Source organism: Chiloscyllium punctatum, chromosome 20, assembly GCF_047496795.1.
Source record: "Chiloscyllium punctatum isolate Juve2018m chromosome 20, sChiPun1.3, whole genome shotgun sequence".
NCBI classification, from domain to species: domain Eukaryota; kingdom Metazoa; phylum Chordata; class Chondrichthyes; order Orectolobiformes; family Hemiscylliidae; genus Chiloscyllium; species Chiloscyllium punctatum.
Window position 1 is genome coordinate 34,907,141 of NC_092758.1, and position 17,021 is coordinate 34,924,161.

Here is a 17,021-nt window from a genome sequence, read left to right on the forward strand (position 1 = left end):
ACAGGAGTAAATTGTTGACAGCTATATAGAAGGGAGGAATGATGTTTAACTAGAATGGCAGTGAAAATACGAAATGGAATGCCTAAGTAAACCACAAAGAAGGTAAGACTTTATTTAACCTTCCTTTGAATAAACGTCATCAAATGCCTCACAAACTGCATAACAACAGTCAGTAGAGAAGTGAAATCATTAGCACTTGCTTTTATCTCGCAGTACAGCCCTGGAGCAATTCCTGCATCATCCTCTTTGCAAACTGCAAGCTGTTTTCTTTGAATGCTAGATAGGCTGGATACACAAGGCATTTGTTCGGTTCAGGTGAGATGCAATGCTTTGAGATATTTATTATTTCTAAACTGTTCTCATGCACGTTTAAGAAATAAGACAATAAATGTTATTTTGTGTAAAAAATGATTGCTGTCAATATTCGCGGACTAGGACTTGGCAAAATCATCCAGAACTCTTGTTTCAATTTGCTATGTCCAATGACCCCCAGAGAGGCATGTGTAGACAGGGTCAGGCTCAGTTGAATTGAATCTAAAGTCCAAATATCTTTCCAAGTTTCCCTATCTAGCACTACACATGAAGATTGGAGACTTGGTCAAGATATCAGAGACCTGCTGCCTTGGAATGCGATCTTTAGTTTCAAATTACATAACCACTTGAAGCAAGCTGGTTAATGCTTCGTGTATAATTTTATTACAAGTGTAATAACAAATTTCTCCTCTGTTAGCTTCAGAGGAGGGATGAAAATGCAGCTTGTACTCTTGTGAACCTATTTTGCTGAAATTTGCCATTAAAACCAATTCATTTTGTTTGTTTAGAACTTTGAAATGCTGTTAATTCATGTTTGTAAGAGTGCAAATGTAGTGCTGGTGTTATTTTGTGGGGGCAGACAGCAAGGAAAAGTAATCCTGAAGGCTTTCCCCATCTCAGTTACCCTGTCATAGCAAAGTTGAAAAATGTGTTGCTGGGAAAGCGCAGCAGGTCAGACAGCATCCAAGGAGCAGGAGAATCGACGTTTCGGGCATAAGCCCTTCTTCAGGAATGAGGAGGGTGTGCCAAGCAGGCTAAGATAAAAGGTAGGGAGGAGGGACTTGAGGGAGGGGTGTTGGGAATGCGATAGGTGGAAGGAGGTTAAGGTGAGGGTGATAGACCGGAGAGGGGGTGGGGGTGGAGAGATAGGGAAGAAGATTGCAGGTCAAGAAGGTGGTGCTGAGTCAGAGGGTTGGGACTGAGATAAGGTGGGGGGAGGGGAAATGAGAAAGCTGGAGAAATCTGCATTCATCCCTTGTGGTTGGAGGGTTCCTAGGCGGAAGATGAGGCGCTCTTCCTCCAGGCGTCGTGTTGCCATGGTCTAGCGATGGAGGAGGCCAAGGACCTGCATGTCCTTGGTGGAGTGGGAGGTTGGAGTTAAAGCTTTCAGCCATGGGGCAGTTGGGTTGGTTGGTGTGGGTGTCCCAGAGGTGTTCTCTGAAATGTTCCGCAAGTAGGCGGCCTGTCTCCCCAATGTAGAGAAGGCCACATCGGGTGCAGCGGATGCAGTAAATGATGTGTGTGGAGGTGCAGATGAATTTGTGATGGATATGGAAGGATCCCTTGGGGCCTTGGAGGGAAGTGAGGGGGGAGGTGTGGGCGCAAGTTTTGCATTTCTTGCAGTTGCAGGGGAAGGTGCCGGGAGTGGAGATTGGGTTGGTGGGGGGTGTGGACCTGACAAGGGAGTCGCGGAGGGAGTGGTCTTTCTGGAACGCTGATAGGGGAGGGGAGGGAAATATATCCTCCTGTGGAATTCTCTGCCACAGAGGCTGAGGAGGCCAAGTAACTAAATCTATTTTAAGAGAGAGATTTTTAGAACCTGAACCTCCCCTATCAGCGTTCTGGAATTTCCCTCCAGAACGCTGATAGGGGAGGGGAGGGAAATTCCAGAACGCTGATAGGGGAGGTTCAGGTTCTAAAAATCTCTCTCTTAAAATAGATTTAGTTACTTGGCCTCCTCAGCCTCTGTGGTAGAGAATTCCACAGGAGGATATATTTCCCTCCCCTCCCCGACCAATGTTCCGGAAAGACCACTCCCTCTACGACTCCCTTGTCAGGTCCACAACCCCCTCCAACCCAACCTCCACTCCCGGCACCTTCCCCTGCAAGCACAAGAAGTGCAAAACTTGCGCCCACACCTCCCCCCTCACTTCCCTCCAAGGCCCCAAGGGATCCTTCCATATCCGCCACAAATTCACCTGTACCTCCACACACATCATTTACTGCATCCGCTGCACCCGATGTGGCCTCCTCTATATTGGGGAGACAGGCCGCCTACTTGCGGAACGTTTCAGAGAACACCTCTGGGACACCAGCACAAAACAACCGAACAGCCCCGTGGCTGAACATTTTAATTCCCCCTCCCACTCCACCAAGGACATGCAGGTCCTTGGCCTCCTCCATCGCCAGACCATGGCAACACGACGCCTGGAGGAAGAGCGCCTCATCTTCTGCCTAGGAACCCTCCAACCACAAGGGATGAATGCAGATTTCTCCAGTTTCCTCATTTCCCCTCCCCCCACCTTATCTCAGTCCCAAACCTCGGACTCAGCACCGCCTTCTTGACCTGCAAACTTCTTCCCGATCTCTCCACCCCCACCCCCTCTCCGGTCTATCACCCTCACCTTAACCTCCTTCCACCTATCGCATTCCCAACACCCCTCCCTCAAGTCCCTCCTCCCTACCTTTTATCTTAGCCTGCTTGGCACACCCTCCTCATTCCTGAAGAAGGGCTTATGCCCAAAATGTCGATTCTCCTGCTCCTTTGATGCTATCTGACCTGCTGCGCTTTTCCAGCAACACATTTTTCAGCTCTGATCTCCAGCATCTTCAGTCCTCACTTTCTCCCTGTTATAGCAAAGTACCAAACAGAGCTAATCTCACAAGGGAGACAAAAAAAAATCAGACAGCACATACTATCAGTGGACAAAACAGGACCGTTTGAGAGAAAATAAAAGTTCTGGACTCTGAGAAAAAGGATTTCAGTGTAAAACTAATGTGGGAATCCTTTTATTACATGGGCGGGACAGTGGTTAGCACTGTTGCCTCACAGTGTCAGGGATCTGGATTTGATTCCAGCCTCAGATGACTGTCTGTATGGAGTTTGCACATTCTCCCCGTGTCTGCATGGGTTTCCTCCGGGTGGTCTACTTTCCTCCCACACTCCAAAGATGTGCAGGTTAGGTGAATTGGCCATGCTAAATTGCCAATAGTGTTCAGGAATATGTAGATTAGGTGCATTAGTCAGGGGTAAATGTCGAGTAATAGGGAAGGGGAATGAATCTGCGTGGGTTACTCTTCAGAGGGTCGATGTGGACTTGTTGGGCTGAAGGGCCTGTTTCCACCTGTAGGGATTCTATGAATATAAATTTTATAATCGTATCCTTTGGAGTTTGGAAGGTTCAGAGGTGACTTATTTGAAACATACAAGATCTTGAGGGGAGTTGGCCAGGTGGATGTTGCAAGGAAATTTATTCTTGTCAGAGAATATAGAACAAGGGCTCATTTTTTGAAAAATAAGTGGGGCACTGGTTTAAACCAGAGATGAAGAAACATTTTTCCTTCAGAGAGTTGTGAGTCTTTGAAATTTCTTTCCTCAAAAGTAGAAAAATTCTTGATTACTAAGAGAATGGAAGATCACTGAGAGGATGCAGGAACACAGAGTTCAGGTTTGAGTCCTACTGTTGTTTCCTGTTCACATGTTCATTTCTGAGACCACATGCATTTTCTTTTGATTCCAGCTGCATTCCTATTACCACCAGCAGAAGAACTAAAATCACGGTAAGAAAAACTGAATTAGTTTCTGTGGTGGTTTGTATGATTAGTTTACCTATATAGTGTAAATATTATTTTTCAGGAATAGGATCTTATGCTGCAAAACTGTGCAAGTATGAACTGATATGGACCATCATCAGGAATAGGACTGCATGTATCCACAATCTGTAGTCTTGTAACTTGGTACAGTTAGATCATAAGACCATAAGACACAAGAGCAGAAATTAGGCCATTCAGCCCACTGCTCTACCATTCAATCATGGCTGATAAGTTTCTCAATCTTTTCTCCCACTTTCTCCCCATAATCCTTGATCCACTTGATACTCAAGAATCTACCTATCTCAGCCTTAAGTATTCTCAATCACCTGGCCTCCACAGCCTTCGATGGCAATGAATTCCACAGATTCACCACTCTCTAGCTGAAGAAGTTTCTCCTTATCTCAGTTCTTACTCCTTCATTGCCATGGAGACACATAGCTCTCCCTGGTTCAATTGCATGTGTAGAAGGGCATCTCAGAGGCATCAGTGTCATGTTTCCAAGAAGGTATAGGCCTACCTGCAGCAATCTATAGAGAGAGGCAAGTGTTACACAATCAACAGATCAGACTCTTGAAACTTCATCATAGTTAGTCAGGAATGGTGATGGACAGACAAAACATAATTGCAAGGAATCGCATTCCCAATCTCCACTGTGATGGAGCCTTCACATCTGTATGCGAAAATGCAATTAACTGATGAGCTTGCAAATTTCCTCAGCTAAAACTAATAATTCCACTCAGTGTCCTCCTGCAGTCTTTAATGTGATAATCTCCAGCTAACTTAGGTCAATTCTATATCGAGAAATGGCTGAGTGCAGTGGAGACAAATGAAGAACATGGTCCTGTCAATTATCATGATGATATAATATATTGATCTTTGAACTCTTTGGTTGACATAGTGCTTGGTACTTTCATGGATGGAAATAGTTTTTAAAAAGGTTTCAAAACACAGACATAAACCAGAGCTCACTTTATGCACACAGGCTGGTCAAATTTCATTAAACCGATGTGGATTAGACCAAGGGCAATCTGAGCTGAAATTTGCTCCAGTGATTCAGAAATCAGTCAGAAATCCCATAGGAAGCATGAGAAGGTCATCATCTCCTATTTGATTTGCACCATTATGAGAACATCATGTGTTGGAGATGAAATATGTACTACAATAACCAAACGGGAAACGATAATCTCCATGGGCATGGAATATACAAATAGCTTCTGTTTGAAATAAATTTTTGGCAGACCAAGAGAGATGCAATTAAAAATGTGAAATAAACACTGATTGTGAAGACTCATTCTCTTTCAAGAAGAAAAGTATCTAGTTTGGCAGAACTGAGTGGAAAATAAGCATTAGAGAATTGACAACTTTAAAATTAAGTGCAACATTAATTACAATTGATTCAATTCAGGAGACCATCTACTTAGCATTGGTCTCAGGTTAAAGCCACATGCCATGAGGACACTCAAGAGACTTTAAACTACATATATTACAGTGTGTGTGTCCTGAAGGCTTTTTTATTACTTAATAATTATTAATTTTCCTTGGGGTTATCAGGGAATAAATGTGGTGTTTCTTTGTCTTAAGGCAATTTTATAATGGAAACCTTATTGTTTCCAGTAAAAATAATTAACAACATTTTAATTAGAGAGAGCTATTGTGCTAAAAAGAATTTAATCTTTTATTGTGACTAAGACATAAAACTGAAACAAGGAGACCTAGTTCATCCCTCCTCATAGCACTATTTTTTGGCTCTAATGCCAAAGACTTGCATACCCAGATCAAGCTGTTCGCTTGCATTAGCAATTCTTAAAGGTTTTGGCTCATTGATCACTAAATAATTGTCCTATCTGCCTTCTCCAATCATCAGTAAGTGATTGAAGATGCATTCAACTCTTCCAATCACCTTCTCACAAGAGTTATTTTAGATACTGCCAGAACTACTCAGTTTCTGTTCTTATTCTAAACTTGATCAAGATATGGACTCAAATTCCGGAAGAGATGACAGTGATTACTTTTGTCATCAAGGTTCTGTATTATTGAGTATGGTATTAAGGAAGCCGAACGATTCTAAAGTAAATCGGGATCAAATTGAAAATGCCTTAGGCGTTGTTAGCCAATCATCAAAGCCAACAGGAGTTCTTTTGAGTGGTAACAATAATGCGAATATCTTCTGTTCTTTCATCAGTGATTTTGCCCCATCATTAGCAAGTGTCATTCCTGACCTCCAACACTGTTTTTGTAGTCATTCAACAATTCTCAGCAAAAGTGATAGTTGAAATGACAAGTGAGAATGACAAAATGCTTAGCTCAGTCGAAGCACATACATAAATAACTCAGAAGGTTGCAGGTTGATACTGCTTTCAGAGTGTTAGAGGCATGGGTACAGGAATAGGCCTCAAACTTCTCATGCAATTCATTTAATTGAATTCTAGTTACCCAACGTTGTTGTCTATTCTTTGATAATGCTACTGTTTTGTTATGATGACATGCCCCTTTAAGGGGCATCTTCCAACCGGTAAAGAATTATTCACCTGAATTCATGTTTTGTAGTCAGTCTGCAAGTAGCTAAAGTAGAGGTTATTAGACAATATTTAGCCTCCCAGTGAAAATTGCCGCTATATAGTATTAACTTCAAATAAAAAACACACGTTTTCATTCAGTAAAATTGTAGATCATTGCTACATTGGGTTTTAAAAAAAACAACTGTAACATAGTGACCACTGTGGCACTGGTCAGTGGTTTATATTGTTGAAGCTAAATGCTGCAGGCTGGGCTGTGATAAAGAATGTATTCCATAGTAGCTCCTAAAAATGCAAGGAAGCCTGGGAAAAAGCTTTTTTCTCTTTGTTGGCTTTCACTTTTGAAAGCCTGCAGGCATTTCCCATCTAAATCATTGTCTCATGAGTGGAGTTTACGTAAACTGAGAGAAACAATTCACTCAGGAAAAGGAGAATATTGTGGACGAGAAGAATGGGATACAAGATGTTACACTAGAAAGAATCGAGGTTAGTTACACAAAGAGGTGTTATCAATTCTAGAAGGAGTGAAAGTAGACAAGTCCCCTGGGCCGGATGCGATTTATCTGAGGATTCTGTGGGAAGCTAGGAAGGAGATAGCCTTTGGCTTTGATATTTGAGTCGTCATTGTATAAAGTTTTAGTATCAGAGGACTGGAGGATTGCAAATGTTGTGCCCTTGTTCAAGAAGGGCAGGAGAGATGACCCAGGCAATTATAGACCAGTGAGCCTTACTTCTATTGTAGGAAAGATGTTGGAAAGGATTATAAGAAATAAGATTTATAATCATCTAGCAAGCAACAATTTGATATCAAATAATCAACATGGTTGCATCAAGGGCAGGTCGTGTCTCACAAATCTTTGAGAAGGTTTGACAGTTTTTTGAGAAGGTGACCAAGCATGTAGATGAGGGTAGGGCAGTTGCCATGGTATGCATGAACTTCAGTGAAGCCTTTGATAAAATTCCACATGGTAGGCTGTTGAAGAAAATGCAGAGGCATGGGATTGAGGGTGATTTAGCAGTTTGGATTAGAAATGGCTTTCTGAAAGAAGGCAGTGAGTGGTGGTTGATGGAAAATATTTAGCCTTGAATCCGGTTACTAGTGGTGTGCCACAAGGATTTGTTTTGGGACCACTGCTGTTTGTCATTTTTATAAATGACTTAGACGTAGGCATAGGTGAATGAATTCGTAAATTTGCAGACGAGACTGAAGTCAGTGGAGTAGTGGACAGTTTGGAAGAATGTTACAGGTTGCAGGGGGCTTGGATAAACTGCAGAATTGGGCTGAGAGGTGACAAATGGAGTTCAATGCAGCTAAATTGAGGTGATTCACTTTGGGAAGATTAACAGAAAGGCAGTGTACTGGATCAATGGTAAGATTCTTGATAGTGTGGATGTGCAGAGGGCTCTTGGTGTCCATGTACATAGATCCCTGAAAGTTGCCACCAGATTCATCGTGCTGTTAAGAAGGCATATGGTGTGTTAGGTTTCATTGGTAGAGGGACTGAGTTCCAGAGCCGCAATATCATGCTGCAACTATACAAAACGTTGGTGCAGCCACACTTGGAATATTGTGTACAGTTCTGGCCGCCCCATTACAGGAAGGGTGTGGAAGCATTGGAAAAGGTGCAGAGGAGATTTACCAGGATGTTGCCTGGTCTGGAGGGAAGGTCTTATGAAGAACGGCTGAGAGACTTGGGTCTGTTCTCATTGGAAAGAAGAAAGGTAAGAGCAGATTTGATAGAGACACACAAGATGATCAGAGGATTAGATAGGGTAGACAGTGAAAGTCTTTTTCCTGAGATGATGACGTTCGATTGTGAGAGGGGGCATTACTACAAATTGAGGGGTGATAGATTTAAGACAGATGTCAAAGGCAGGTTCTTTACTCAGAAAGTGGTAAGGGCATGGAATGCCCTACTTGCCAATGAAGTTAATTCAGCTACATTAGGGAGATTTAAACAATCCTTGGATAAGCACATGGATGATTTTGGGATAGTGTAGGGGGATGAGATGAGAATAGTTCACAGGTTGGCGCAACATTGAGGGCCAAAGGGCCTGTTCTGCGCTGTATTGTTCTATCTTCTATGTTCTAAAAAGATCAGAAAACCTGACAAAGCCTTTGTTACAGTCAAGCAGTAATCTAAAGGTGTCATATATTAAAGATGCAAGTCAAAGCATAATTAGCTTAACTAACTTTAAGAGAGCTGGAAGCAACTTGGATAGCTGACAAAGCTCAAAACTGGATTAAAAGTCCTTCAAAAAATTAAAAAGATGACTACAAAATTTCCAAAACTCAATTGGAAGGCAACAAATCTCTTCTCTCTGTTTATTTTGTTCTAACAATGCTTTGAATTATATTTTTCTATCTCAACATTTCTGAAGCAGGCAAATAAGCCGTTAAAATTAAAATTTCTACAGCTAGTGAAGGCTGCCACAGAATGAACAAGTCAGGGCTGTCTGACAACCATCTTTAAACTCCAAATAAAACATGTCAACACTTGCGGATCAGTTATAATGGAATCACAACTTCTGCCTGGAATTCATGTCCTTTAGGGAACAGACAATAGAGACCATTGACTCATTCATAAGTAGAAACAGAGACAAAGGATGTGATTACAACCTTACAGAAGTAGACCTTGTCAATAGGATAATCGAACTCATTTGATTTTTAAGTTGATTTGATTTGATTTGATTTATTGTCGTCAAGTATACCTTAGTACAGTGAAAAGTTTTGTTTTGCATGTTAACAGGTAGATCATAATATACAAGGACATACAGATCATAGGGTGTTTGGGCAGAGCAAGGGCATACAAGGTTACAGCTGCACACGAGGTACACAAAATCAAGATTAACATTGGACATGCCGAATCTCCTAAGCCTCCTGAGGAAGAAGAGGCATTGTTGTGCCTTCTTGACCATCTCACCTACATGGGAGGACCAGAATTATTATCAGACCTGGGATGACATGGTGACTGAGTGGTTAGTACTGCTGCCTCACAATGCCAGGGACCTGGGTTCAATTCTGCCCTCAGGCAACTGTCTGTGTAGAGTTTACACATTATTCCCATGTCTGAGTGGGTTTCCTTCCACAATCCAAAAATTTGCAGGTTAGGTGGATTGACCGTGCTAAATTGCCCTTAGTGTCTAGGGATGTATAGGTTAGGTGGGGTTAACTATAGGAAATGTAGGGAAGTGGGATGAGGCTGGGTAGGCTGCTCTTTGGAAGGTTGGTGTGGACCTGATGGGTCAAATAGCCTGCTTCCACAAAGTAGGGATTCTATGATTGAACTTGATGCTTTCGCTCCTCTTCACCTCAGATCTATTGATGTAGATAGGGGTATGTCTCCTTCTTTCTTCCTAAAGTCAGTGATCAGTTCTTTAGTTTTGCTGACATTGAGGGAGAGATTGTTATCTTTGCAAAGTAACACCAAGCACTCTATCTCCTCATGACAGCTTATGATGGCATCTAATCCAGTAGAAGCATTCCAAATTGATATTGTAGACCAACTCTGAGGTTATATCATGAAAGTCTGACTACAAAGCAGATGCAAGTACAAAGTTATACTAATGGGAACAGTCTAAAGCCTATGTATAATTTGTCCATCATTGGCATCAGAGCCAATGCAGGCAAGCCTAGTAAGCAATGACAATGATACAATGACATACATCCTGCTATAAAATGATAATTTTCAAAACTGTATGCAAGACATGTGCTACCAAATGACATTGGAAGTATCCAGGCAGAAAGCAAAGGCTAGCTACAGAGGCCATATAGGTACACATTCTAACTAAACAGCTTCAAAATAGGTTCCACAAAATGTCTGGGAGAAAATAAGGACTGCAGATGCTGGAGATCAGAGTCAAGAGTGTGGTGCTGGAAAATCACAGCAGGTCAGGCAGCATCCGAGGAGCAGGAGAATCAATGTTCTGGGCATAAGCCCTGCATACTGGTGAAGGGTTTACGCCCAAAACGTTGATTCTCCTGCTTCTTGGATGCTGCCTGGCCTATTGCGCTTTTCCAGCACCACACTCTTGACTCCACGAAATGTCTGGCCAATCTGCACCATTAAATGAGGAAAGTGATCAGTGCAAGGTTACAAAGTGGGCACACATTAATCATGGCAAATTTCAAAGCATCTATTAATATAGAAGTACCAACAGAAGCTTTTGCCACGCTCCACAGTTGCTGAATCAGCATAATCTGTATGAAACCTAGATACCAGTGCAGATACAAACATCTCTGCACCTCGCATACTGGAATGTGCTGAATTGCAGATGTGGTAACTGATTATTCATTTAACCACTATTTAATTAACTGCAAGCAAAGGCTCAGAGATTCCATTCCTGAGATCTAATAGACTCCAATTTAACTATAAAAACTTTCCTGGCTACTAGATACTTTATATTGTGGCCACCTTAGACCCATTGTTTTAAAATTTTTAACTTACAAAGCCTTGACCTTGGCCACCATCCGTGGTATTGTCAAGACCATAATGAGGAGCACAGTCCACAAGGAGCAATGTTGAAAACCCTGTAGTTACACTGGTAATGTTCACCCAATTCTGATAGACTTATCATGAACCAATTGGCTACACAGCGCAAACTGAACCAAATATGTATATCAATTCCAAATTTATGCATTTCATCATATTGTGGAATTAATGCAGGATTACCTTTTGACAGAAAAATGTGAACAATCCTTATTAATGTGACCATGAGCACATAATACATTATCTGAAAAATGGGAAGATGAAAGACTTTCATGACCAGTGTGCAGGTAATGAATTGCCCAAGTTCATAGAGTCATAGAGATGTACAGCATGGAAACAGACCCTGCGGTCCGACCTGTCCATGCCGACCAGATATCCCAACCCAATCTTGTCCCACCTGCCAGCACCCGGCCAATATCCCTCCAAACCCTTCCTATTCATATACCCATCCAAATGCCTGTTAAATGTTGCAATTGTACCAGCCTCCACCACTTCCTCTGGCAGCTCATTCCATTCACGTATCACCCTCTGCGTGAAAAAGTTGCCGCTTAGGTCTCTTTTATATCTTTCCCCCCGCATCCTAAACCTATGCCCTCTAGTTCTGGACTCCCCAACCCCAGGGAAAAGACTTTGTCTATTTATCCTATCCATGCCCCTCATAATTTTGTAAACCTCTATAAGGTCACCCCTCAGCCTCCGATGCTCCAGGGAAAACAGCCCCAGCCTGTTCAGCCTCTCCCTATAGCTTAAATCCGCCAACCCTGGCAACATCCTTGTAAATCTTTTCTGAACCCTTTCAAGCTTCACAACATCTTTCCGATAGGAAGGAGACCAGAATTGCATACAATATCCCAACAGTGGCCTAACCAATGTCCTGTACAGCCGCAACATGACCTCCCAACTCCTGTACTCTGACCAATAAAGGAAAGCATACCAAACGCCTTATTTGCTATCCTATCTACCTGCAACTCCACTTTCAAGGAGCTATGAACCTGCACTCCAAGGCCACTTTGTTCAGCAACACTCCCTAGGACCTTACCATTAAGTGTATAAGTCCTGCTAAGATTTGCTTTGCCAAAATGCAGCACCTCGCATTTGTCTGAATTAAACTCCATCTGCCACTTCTCAGCGCATTGGCCCATCTGGTCCAGATCCTGTTGTAATCTGAGGTAACCCTCTTTACTGTCCCCTACACCTCCAATTTTGGTGTCATCGGCAAACTTACTAACTGTACCTCTTATGCTCGCTTCCAAATCATTTATGTAAATGACAAAAAGTTGAGGACCCAGCACCGATCCTTATGGCACTCCACTGGTCACAGGCCTCCAGTCTGAAAAACAACCCTCCACCATCACCCTCTGTCTTCTACCTTTGAGCCAGTTCTGTATCCAAATGGCTAGTTCTCCCTGTAATCCATGAGATCTAACCTTGCTAATCAGTCTCCCATGGGAAACCTTGTCGAACACCTTATTGAAGTCAATATAGATCACATCTACTGCTCTGCCCTCATCAATCTTCTTTGTTACTTCTTCAAAAAACTCAATTAAGTTTGTGAGACATGATTTTCCACGCACAAAGCCATTGACTATCCCTAATCAGTCCTTGACTTTCCAAATATGTGTACATCCTGTCCCTCAGGATTCCCTCCAACAACTTGCCCACCACCGAGGTCAGGCTCACCGATCTATAGTTCCCTGGCTTGTCTTTACCACCCTTCTTAAACAGTGGCACCACGTTTGCCAACCTCCAGTCTTCCAGCACCTCACCTGTGACTATCGATATGTCAATTATTAATACCTGGACAGAGCATGATGCATTATGTCATGACTTGTAAGCAGTTGGAGTCTACAGGAAGAAGAATGTAGTATCTGCCTGTCAAAAATCTAATCATCACAGTATCGTGAATTGCAATTCAGCCAATATCTTTTTGGGAATGAGAGTTTCAAGGCTTTCAGTGAAAAGGAACCTTGTGATTTTAATTCTACAATGCAAATCAGAATCATAATAGAAGTCCGACAGTGTGTAAGCTGGCAATTCAGCCATCAAGTCACACCAACTCTTTGAAGAGCATCCCATCCAGATCCACTCCTCTATCCCCGCATTTCCCATGGAAAGTCCACCCAACATACACATCCCTGGACTACGGGAGGAAACCAGAACACCCAACAGAAACCCATGCTGACATAGGGTGAATGCGTAAACTCCACACAGATAGAGGGTGGAATCGGACAAGATCCCTGGCACTGTGAGGCAGCAGTGCTAACCCGCTGAACCACCGTGCTCCGCAATTTGTTTGGAATATTCCTAGTCATGGCTACCCAAAACATATTGCTGTAAAATACAGTTATCTAGTGCCTTGTACCCAACTTAATTCTGTTCTACCTATTACTCCCGAATCAATGTAGCATTACCTTGCTGAAACAAAGGAAAACAATGCCATAATTTTAAACAGGCCAACAGTGTCCATTCGCTTTTTAATGCAGCAGCATCATAATTCCATAGGCTTTGACATTGACTCCAATAAAATTTTAATTGAACTCTCTAGTTGTAGCTGTGTGAAATGATAGAACAACAAGAGAAGACAGAAATGAATGAAAATAAACAGTAAACCCATTCAGCTCATGGTGCTGGAACCATTTCCATTGCATGGCTACTATGTGAGCAATCCATATCACAAGTTTTCAAATGCAGTAGATTTGGAGATTATGTGAAAAATAGTTTACCAAACACTCATCTTATTGCATTGCTCACTCAAATGAACCTTAAATAAGCTTTAGTTCATTGCACCTGAATGTGAATTCAAAGCTTATTTTTCTGGTCAAATATTTCTTGGTTGAGTTATTCATAGTCTAATGGAAATTATTTACAGAAAATGTAAGAAAAATGATGAAAGTAATAACATTTCTCATTCCAATTCTTTAATAGGGATTGATCCCGAGAAAATGGTATCTGAAATGAAGCTGAAAATGAAGGATAAGAAACCTTCCTGTATTGAAGTGACTTCACTGAATGGAGTGAATTTAACAACTGAGAGTGAAGTAGAATCTCATATCAAACAAGATAAATCCAGTTCAACTTCTATGGACAGTGTAACAGATCAAGAGAATAATAATGTGTCTTTGTGCACTGCACCTGAGATTAAAATCGATATTGATAGGCCTCAAGTTGAAGTTCCATCCTCCTTAGACAACTGCAGTAATGTCTTCTTTAACTGTGCCAATGACTATCCAACAAGCTGCAACAAGAGTAGTGGTGACTCTGAGAATGTCTCAAGGACATTTTCTCCAAATGATAGCATCATTGAAACAATTGCAGGAAAAACAACGGGTGATAAAAACTGCAACCAGTCCAATATATCAGGGCAAAACCCAGAAATGATACAGGAACTGACTGATAACAAGGAGTCCCAGTGCTCTAGAAATTGTAGAAGTTGCTGTACAACATTTGTCTGTGGCCTTGTCTCTGTTGGTTTGGTGTTCTTTTCACCGTTAATCGTCACTGGGTATTTTTTGTATGAACTTTGCAGCTGTGTATCTAAATGTAAGGACCCCTGTCCTACTTAACACTCACAAGAATTTGTTTCTCAATGTGCTGGTTTATTAGACACTACTATTTTGTCCTCTTACTCTCTTTACATCAATGATAATTGCAACAAAGGCAAGACATAATTGATGGATTTCCAAAAGGTAGCATAAAATAAGATAAATATTAGATAAATTGCTTTCCTTTATATTTTAAATTGTTTTGTTGTAATCTAATTATTAACAGATAGCCTGTGAACCAGCATCTTACCACTGATAATGTGAAAAACTCTCCATGAGGGAAGACTAATGAAGATTGATGAAATACAGTTATCAATGGGCAACAATTCATTTTGTGATCACAAATATCTTTTATATCTCACTACTGACCATGACATAATCTAATTTCTAATACTTATAGAGTGGTTTCAACTGAATAAGTAACGATGATCGTTTAATTCATAATTAAACTGTGAACTTTGCTTTGCTTGTCATTTCAATTCTCCATTGATAATTCTTCCTCCAATTTTCCCTCCTCTAGCTTATCTCTCCATGCTTCAGGCTCACTGCCTTTATTCCTGATGAAGGGCTTTTGCCTGAAAAGTCGACTTCGCTGCTCCTTGGATGCTGCCTGAACTGCTGTGCTCTTCCAGCACCACTAATCCAGAATCTGGTTTCCAGCATCTGCAGTCATTGTTTTTACCATTTCAATTCTCCACACAAGCTTGAGGAACAACGCTTTTTTTTCACCCAGCACTGTACGGTCTTCTTGACTCAACACTGAATTCAACCACTCTCTGCCTCCATCTTCTTCCATTTTTTTTTGCTGATTCTATCTTGCTGTGTTTTTTTTCCTTATCTCTTAACTTTTCATTTGAACAGTTGCTATACAGTCATTCACAATTCATCTGGACACATTGGGTGGGATCTTATTGGGCCTTGAACAATATGGTGAAACATCAGGGAATCCAAAACAGTGAAGACTTTCTTGATGTCCTGACATTATGATGGTATTCTCACTGGTAGCAACAATCCAATTAAATGGGACTATAACGTATTGTAAAAGGAATTAACTGCACTTCTCACCTCAGTAATATGCAGCTTCCTATCCTAACACCTTCCATGAGGAAATGATGATGTAACTTCTTGACATAGAAGTCTGAGCAGGTAATGGGGACTCCAGCTTGCTGCTTGCTCCTAAGGACTTCCATTGGATACCTTAGCTCCAGCAACTCAGGATACACTGCATAAGCAGCTTTTGCGCATACCCCACATCCACGGATATAGGTATTCAATATTTGCCAGTCTATCCGCATCATCATGGCATTTCCCTGATCCACTTACAGTACACTTCTGCAATTTAACGTTGTGCCTCAGGGTGCACCAGCAGCTATCATTGCAATGCTGAACTCTGTACTGTTCATTTACTCTCTGAGAGCTCTCTCTTCTTGCATGTTCACAACAGCCTTTTCTTGCCATTTTTCACTTTGCCTCCTCTCAGAGCTACCAGGCTCACTGTACTTCTGTCTTGCCTTGTCATTTAGAACAGACACAAAGTCTGGCAGCTTACCATGATTGCCAGCAGTCCACAGTCAAATAAAGGGAGACAGTTTTCAATCATGGGGTTCCAACACAGCATGAATAGCCTCCGAAACTGGTCCAAGTGTTTGGACATGCTCAGTCAGTTATATGGGGTGATCAGGATTCTAACGTTGTCAAGCAGCCCAGTACTCTTTCTGCCCTCTTGTGGGCATTTTCTGATTGACTGAAAGGCATGAAAGTGGGTGAAAATTGTTGAATTTGAAGGCAAAGTGGTTAGTTGTCCTGAGTAAGTGAATAGGCAGTACAGAGGCCATCAGGATTAAGGGTGTTGGAGGTTTAGGTGGGTGAGAAAAAATAAGGGAAAATGTTGTGGGCAACAGTGAAAATCACAGTTATAGAGTTATACAGCATGAGAACAGACCCTTTGGTCTAACTCATTCATGACGTCAGATCATCCCAATCTGACCTCGTCCCATTTGCCAGCATTTAGTCCATATCTCTCTAAACACTTCCTATTCATGTACCCATCCAGATGCCTTTTAAACATTGTAATTTTACCAGCCTCCACCACTTCGTCTGGCAGATCATTACATACATGAACCATGAAAACATTACCCCTTAGATCCCTTTTAAATCTTTCCTTTCTCGCCTTAAACCCATGTCCTCCAGTTTTGGACTCCCCCACTATAGAAAAAAGACCCTGGCTGTCCATGCTCCTCATGATTTTTAAAACTTCTGTAAAGTCACCCCACAGCCTCCAATACGCCAGGGAATATAGCCCTACCCTCTCCCTATAGCTCAAATCCTTCAGTCATTGCAACATCGTTGTACATCTTTTCTGCACCCTCTCAAGTTAAACAATTTCTTTCCTATAGAAGGGCGACCAAAATTGTATGCAATATTCCAAAAGTGATGGAGTTTGAGCCATGGTGGAATGTGGATGCAGTGCTGAGATAGAGTAAGTTTGAGGAAGCAGAGACAACATGCTACCTATTCTTTGGAGCAGACAAGATCATTGACCTTCTTCCTACACAACTGGACATTCCTTCAAATGGTCGAGACTGCATTGACCTGTGTAAGAACCTTGGACTAAGCTGGCAGGGTCT

General features: G+C 41.8%; 1 long non-coding RNA gene across 1 annotated transcript; it reads left to right on the forward strand.

Moving 5' to 3' along the window:
- Positions 1-218: 218 nt before the first annotated feature.
- Positions 219-14,534, forward strand: LOC140492025 (uncharacterized). Its single transcript, XR_011963473.1, has 3 exons — positions 219-315; positions 3,774-3,813; positions 13,778-14,534. It is a non-coding gene; the product is annotated as an uncharacterized lncRNA (long non-coding RNA).
- The last annotated feature ends 2,487 nt before the right edge of the window (positions 14,535-17,021 follow it).